Source organism: Plectropomus leopardus, chromosome 15 (assembly GCF_026936395.1).
Source record: "Plectropomus leopardus strain MGB_pleo_1.0 chromosome 15, ASM2693639v1, whole genome shotgun sequence".
NCBI lineage: Eukaryota > Metazoa > Chordata > Actinopteri > Perciformes > Serranidae > Plectropomus > Plectropomus leopardus.
The window spans coordinates 20,769,248-20,777,023 of NC_142190.1; positions in this window are offsets into that span (position 1 = coordinate 20,769,248).

The window sequence follows — 7,776 nt, forward strand, 5'->3', positions numbered from 1 at the left end:
TATGTCACACCTGTTTAACTGCTTGATGAAGCAAAAATAATCAAACAATCACGTGGCAGCAGCTCAGTTCATTAAGGCATGTAGAAATGATAAAGATGATCTGAAATTCAAACCAAGCATCAGAATGAGTAAACAGGTGAGTGACTTTGAATGTGGCATGGTTGTTGGTAGCAGATGGGCTGGTTTAAGTATTTCAGAAACTGCTGATCAACTAAAATGTTCACACACAGGTATCTCAAGGGTTTACAGCGAACAGTCCAAAAAAGAGGAAATATCCAGTGATTAGTTTTCGGGGCAAAAATGCTTGGTTGACAGAATATGTCAGAGGAGAACAACCAGACTGGTTCAAGCTGATAGAGAGGTAGCAGTAGCTCAAATAACCACTCGCTGCAATCAATGTAGAAGCATCTCTGTCAACACAACACATTAAACTTTGAAGCAGATGTCTGCAGCAGCAGAGGACCACACCGGGTGCCACTCCTCTCAGCTAAGAACAAGAAACTGAGGCTACACTTGGCACAGGCTCGCCAAAATTGGACAGCAGAAGACTGGAAAAACATTGCCTTGTCTGATGACTCTCAGTTTCTGCTGCCACATTCAGATGGTTGATTAAAAAATTGGAGCAGCCAATGTGAAAGCATGGATCCTCTCCACCTTGTATTAATGGTTCAGGCTGGTTGTGTTGGTGTTATGGTGTGGTGGATGTTTTCTTAGAACTTTTGGGCCCGGTATAGTAATTAAGTGTGTTGAAACGCCACAGAGTGCCTGAGTATTATTGCTGAATATGTCCATCCCTTTATGACCACAGTGTATCAGCTAACAGTGGCTACTTCCAGCAGGATAACGCACCATGTCGCAAAGCTCAGATCATCTCAAACGGGTTTCTAAAACATGACAAAGAGATCATTGTACTAAAATGACTTCCACAGTCAGCAGATCTCAATCCAACAGTGCACCTTTGGGATGTGGAGGAACCCAAGATTTTGCATCAGGGATATGCAGCTGACAGATCTGCAGCAACTGCATGATGTTATCATGTCAATATGGGCAATAATCTCTGAGTAATGTTTTCAGCACCTTGTTGAATCGATGCCACAAAGACTTAAGGCAGCTCTGGAGGCAAAAGCAGGTCCAACCTTGTACTAAAGTGGACAGTAAGTGCAGGTAACATCTGCAAGCTCTATTTTTTACTCATGCACATCAATCTTTTGACTTCATTACTATAGCATACAAAACCCAAACATATCGTCTGAGATCAGTGAAAGTGGCACATTAAGAGTGGTTTTGAAATGTTTTTCTGTCACAGTACATCGATCATAAAGTGAATCCTGGATGGCACTTTGCTCTGGTCTTTGCAGAGACTACCCTCGATCCCTATAAATTTCAGATCCTTTGCTGTGGTCAGCTGGTATTAATTTAGAATTGGAGGACACACAACAGAGCTGTCTGGCACTGAGCTTGGAAGGGAAGAGTGTGCTAAGCCTTTGGGTCAAATCCTGGGAGGGGATATAGAATACGTAATTTCAATGTAGTAAAATTTATCCAAAGTGTGCGTTCATCGGAGAAAGCAGCAGTACGGGAACTACTTATCCCTTAATAAATTGTCACAAGGCCACTAAAAATAAATTACTGTAATATTTTTATATTCATCAAAAACTGTGCCAAAATTTGACTATTAAACTAATGCGTTTTCTTTGATTGGCTACACAAATCGAGCGCCTAAAATAATGTAAACAAAAAATGCAGGAACAACACTTGGAGAGCGCAGACCTTTAACGAGGACATATGCTCTATCTCGCAATGTTAACAAAAGTGTAAAATAATTTGTGAATCCGCCCTGGGATTTAGATCAGCTCCAAAATTGAATTGGTTTCCCACTTGGCCCATGTTACACCCTTCCATGAAGTTTCATCACATTTTGGCCAGTATTTTTTTTTTTGGTCATACTAATGACAAACAGACAAGCAAGGAAACCGAACCGAAAAATAACCTCCTTAGCTGAGGTAAAACCTCTCGCTCATATAAAGGCATTACAAAATGAAAATGTGGGGTTTTATTGGGTGGTGAATTATTAAACTACAAAACAAGAGAAAACCAAACAATGGGCCACATGCAGCAACACTCTCTTAAATTTCTCTCAAATTTTCTATTAATTTTTCAGGAAAAAGAGATATTTTAACGGAAGTCAACTCTAGATGCACCAAACGTTCTTAACCATCCAAATCTGCTCTGACTCAGGTGTGCTAAATGATGAATACCACTTGATCATAAGTCAGCTATAAGCACAGGTAATGCCCCTTAAACATCACATAAGGGCAGGTGTGGTGCCCTGTGTAATATGAACATAATGTGAACGTTCCTCCAATATGTACTTTAGGACAATACTTGAGTAAATGTACTTAGTTATATTCCATCACTGGTCAGCAGAGGGATGCACAATAACGGAAATGTCAGTAGTTGGGATCAAAGGACCAACTAGTATTTCTTTAGCTGTGAAATGTAATAATCCATCATTACACTGAAACATTATCTAAATGTATTTCAATGATATTCATGCAAAATGTTGCTCAAATTCAAAATTGATTTTGCTTTGCGCTGGGCAAGTATTTGAGAAAATTTGTTCCTACAGTATATCTTTCCTGGCATGAGGCCCAATGCATGTCACGTGGAGCAGCCAATATCAGTTTAATGCATATACAAATATGGGCCAAATTATGCTTAAATGTTTGACAAAAATTACAAGGACATATTCTCCCTTTTTCTTTTTTAAACCGATTTACTTACTAACATCATTTACAAATGTGTGTCTCTGCCCTAGCTAGCGTCAACTCCCTACCTATCAGGTGATCCATTATCACCCAAGACAAGAGAAGAATGTAAATGCTTGACATAAGGCACCTCTTGCATGGTCATATAGCACCCTCATCGAGACCTAGAACCAGCTTTGTGCAGAAGGCCCTGCACCTCCACCTCCAAATGAACATACAAGAAGCAAGAACCAACACCTGGAAAGATGACTGGAAAAAAATATAATACCCAAGCTCTGGAACGGCTGGACAGAGGTATTACATAACTTGCCAATGGTAATGACCTTGGCTGGACAACCTGGAGGTCTTTAAACCGACTGAGCGTGGAGCGGGGGAGGTGCAAAGCACTGACAAAAGCCTGAAACTACACAACAGAAAACACCCACAGCTCTGGATTAGTGCAGACCCTGATGTCCCACCTGCTGAAATATGCCAGTGCTTGTAACCTTGAATACTTGGCAGAACCCATCCCCTTACTATATATGGCCTACGCCTGATACTGACAGAACAATAACTGAGGTTTGCTAAGGACTCGAAAAGAAGAAGACCAAAATTAACAGTTTTGATTCCTTTTATGTTTAGTTATTGTACCACTTTATTATTGTATAAATCTGTGGAGGACTGTGAGTTCATATTTGGCCAACTGTAGCCTCTGGAATAAGATGATATGATCTAAATCACATCCATGATTTTGGACTGAATGTGTCTTTGTGAGTTTCATCCAGCAGTTGTATTTCTTCAATTGTTCGTGACAATGTTAAACAATACGGCTATTCTATCAGCCCTGCAATGTCTTCATGGGGGACTCATTTCATCATTAATGCCCCCAAAGAGAGACACTGTCCATGTGATATTGGTATTACTCAAAACACATTTGGTTGTTTCTGAAAAGTGAAGCCTGAGCGTCCTAACCAGAGACTTCTGTTCAGCCAATATTCAAATTTTGCATGGAAGATATTTAAATATTTCTCAACACATTTTATCAGAGGATGGGAATATAGACAAAAAATAAAGTGTCCTGTTGTCGAGACACAAGATCTCATCCAGTTTGACGCCTGGGCCCTGTTCATTGTACATGGATAACATATTCAAGTGTTGAGAACTTGAAATGAATCTGGATTTTTTGGTTCTTCAAAGCTGGCTTAATTTATAACTGGAACTGTCAGAGCAGCGAGCCTTAAGCCCAAACCTGCAAAAGGGCACGCTTATTGACGGTTAGCTGGATCATGACTTAAATGTTTTTGTGAAAATCACATTTAATTTTTAAATATCAGTGGTCTGCTTGGCTAAATTCATAATAAAAGTGATGATTATGATTTTAGAAGAGAACAAACAGGTTATTGAGAAATCATTCTGACCTGCTGGTGTCCTTTTCACAATATATGAAAAGTGACTTATGTGTGATAAAATATCAACCCAGTCACCAGAACAAAGGCCTTAACTTTGTGTTTCTTTATGTTTAAATCATACTGTGGTTAATGTGTGGTTACCCAAATAAAAAAACCCACTTGGTTAGGGTAAGAGAAAGATTTTGCTGAAAGTATTTGGTTTTGTTGCCACAACTACTGCTGAAAAAGCTGCAATGTATTACTAAAAATCACCATGTTTTGGTGCCACAAATGTCACTGGGCGCTGTATTAGTTAAACTTCAGAATAATCCAGTCTTCCATATTCATTTGTGGCTCATGCCAAGAAGTAAAGTAAAATGTTTAGTACAGTACAGTTAAAAACATTGATTCAATTGGTGCTCATTTGTTTAAAGTCACAACCTATGGTTTGCTGGCAAGCAAAATAAAGGTGTCAGCAAGTGTAAGTGGCCAGTGAAGTAAGACAAATGGTGAGATCGACTGCAATAATTGAGTCTGAACAGCTACACACTGTTTGACAACAGATAACCAAAAACTTAAAAATGAGAAAGCTTGTCTTCAGTAGGGGCCAATCAATACTGTTTTTTCAGGGCCAATACCGATTAATAGTAGGTAATAAGACCGATAACCGATAGCCCTATTTAGAACTGATATGAATTTATAAGAAAAACAATATTTAGAGTTTATAAAAAAAAACTCTAACACAAAACGTTTTTCACGTGCCTTTGGTAAATGTTCCATCAAAACTGAGACTCTTAGCATCACATACAGCAACATTTTTTGACCAAGTCATGTAAATTTAAATTAAAAATGAATAAATAAAAATAGCTCCCTGAGGTTTTACAAAGTTCATCCCATGCTGACACTTTCTTTGCACTTTGTAATTAATTTATTTTATAGACCATCATTAAAATATAACACCAATTCAGGAAATAGTTAAAATGTCAAATATCAGCCCAAAAATAAGCTGGGCCAATAATCTCTTGACCCTTAGTTTTTAATGCTGTTATCCCCATGTTGACATGAACTGAATGCAGACAAAGCAGTGTATGGCTTTTTTCTTTTCTTTCTTACAAGTGTCTGTCATTGAAGTATCGAAGTTAATATATTGTAGCTTAAATTTCTTGGGTCAGCCTTTCTAAATCATGTTCGATCAACTGAACTCACCACAGGTGGAATTCAGTCAAGATGCAGGACAAGAGAAATGGGAAGCACCTGAGCTAAATTTCAAGTGTCAAAGCAAACAAAGGCTCTGAATACATGCAGTTTTCTCTTTTAAATAATTGTGCAAACATTTCAAAATCCTGTTTCCACTTGTAATTGTGGGGTATTGTACGTAGATTATTGACAGAAAAATAAAATTAAGGCAATTTTAGTGTGAGGCTGCAGCATGACAAAATCTGAAAAAGGTAAAGGTGTCTGAACACTCCCTGAATGCATAATATACATAGTGCCTGTATTTTAACATTAGAGTAAGCATTATTGTGTTACTGTTACACGGAATCTTCTACTACCAGTACTACACACGCACTATGACTGCAACCACTAATAAGAAAAATGACCGAAAGTAAAAGTATCACTATAACAAGGGTCAATTAGGAGATTAAATGGAGGAGGCCAAATTATATTTTTTAAGGGACACTGAATGGATCAAGACTGAGCTAAGACAGAATTTTCTCCTGGCAATGAATCCAAATGATAAACTGTCAAAACAAAGTAAAGCAGTTCTATGTAGTTATTACTCTTTGTGTTGACTGTTTCAGTCGAAATAAAAAACGCAAAGACCCTGAGCTTCTACACCCCTGTGCTTCATGAGCACACCTTGTAAACTCACACACTATCACAGCCTCTTTTCATCACCTTTTCATGAGCACTGTGTGACGTTAAGCCAGCAGTCTTTGTGCAAACTTCTACTCCCCTCTGCTGCAGTCAACTCCCCTCGGTTGCTGCTGCCCTGGACAAGCTGCCATGGATCATTTTAATGATGTTGCAACAGAGCTACACCGCACATAAGGTACTATTTCATTATGTCAAAAGCTAACTGTCCCATGTTTGTGTTCTTCTCAGAAGGAAAATATGATATGATAAAGTGGAGGAAAATATGAGTTGCACATGAGATACACACTTGTGTAACATTGCTGGTGAATGTACTACAGTGAAAGAGCATTGTGTAACGGTTATGCAACTTCTGAGATCTGGTATATTTTTTGCTACGATGTTTATGTACATATTCTCACCATGCAGATAGCTTTTGATCTGGCGATGCAAATCGACACAAAATGTTTAGCTTTTCAGGAAATCGTTCATCAGATGAAGATCATAAGATTCATGTGGCAGATGAGCCACGTGAGGTACACAACTGGCGGTCCAAAGAGATTTGCAATTGTAAATACTCACGAAAAAGAAGTCTGGAACATTGTGATGGAGTGATTAAGATGTAGTCAACAAGGACATGTTTTTTTTGTTTTTTATTAAACCATATGCATTTTGACCTTTTGTCCAAAACTGCATGTTTTTTGTCTTATTTCCTTTTTTTGTTTTTTTTTTGTTTTTTTTTTTACTTTTTCACTTAAAACAGACCTTTGGTAAATTTCCTTCAACAGTGGAGATGTTCCTCATACTCTGTTTTGTGTCGACATGTCGACAGGGAAATCAGAGTTTTGGGCTTATGACGCCTGAGTGTACACTGTTACATCTGTTGTGCGGCAGCACAAATTATGCAGCATTTTATGTATTGCAAAAATAGTACTTTTGTGAGAAAGAATGACGGAAAACCCTGTTTTTTAAAAAAAACCTGTATATGTGTGGACTAGGCCTAGAAATAGGGATAAACATATAGTTTTTATGTGTTTGGATAACTCATAATAATGTTTGTTATTTGATGCTTTGCATGTTCATCTTTCCCTCTTCACATTAGTATATGAGCAGAAAAACAGGTAAACAGTGGCAAGTATAACTTTGAGTTAGAACATAAAGGAAATTATGTAATAGGATGAAAAACAGAAAATAATATAAAATGTGAAAATTATCTTGAATGAAATTGAAACTAATCTTTCATCCCCAGAAACTTATGTTCTATTAAACATTTTTACCTCCACTGTTTCAATTAGTTTTGTTCTCTGTCTGTTTATTAGCAGGATTACAGAAAGTTGACTGGCCAAATTTCCATGAGACTTGGTTGAAGGGTGTGGCTTGGGCAAAGAAAGAACCCATAACATTTTGGAGAGGTCCGTACCAGGAGTTGGCATCACAAATTTTCACATTTGTTGAAGTTATGAGATGGGGCAGTATGCAATCACTGAATAAATGGCATACATCCTTAAATCAAGCAGACAGTGAAGTTCACAATCATGTGTACTTGTAATCCTCTGAGGTAGCCTACATATGGAGTTGCTCAAACTTTATACAGAAAGCAGACATTCTTCAAAATTAGGGGACAGTGGTTTCATGGGAGAATTGGCACAATTGTAACAATGCTTTTTCTCAAACTAAAGTGTAGTTTAAACACGTTATGCAACTAATTATACTTTTACTCACATCCAAATGTTAATATCTGCAATAAACACTACCAGATATTTAAGGTAAAGTTCAGTATTTCCACT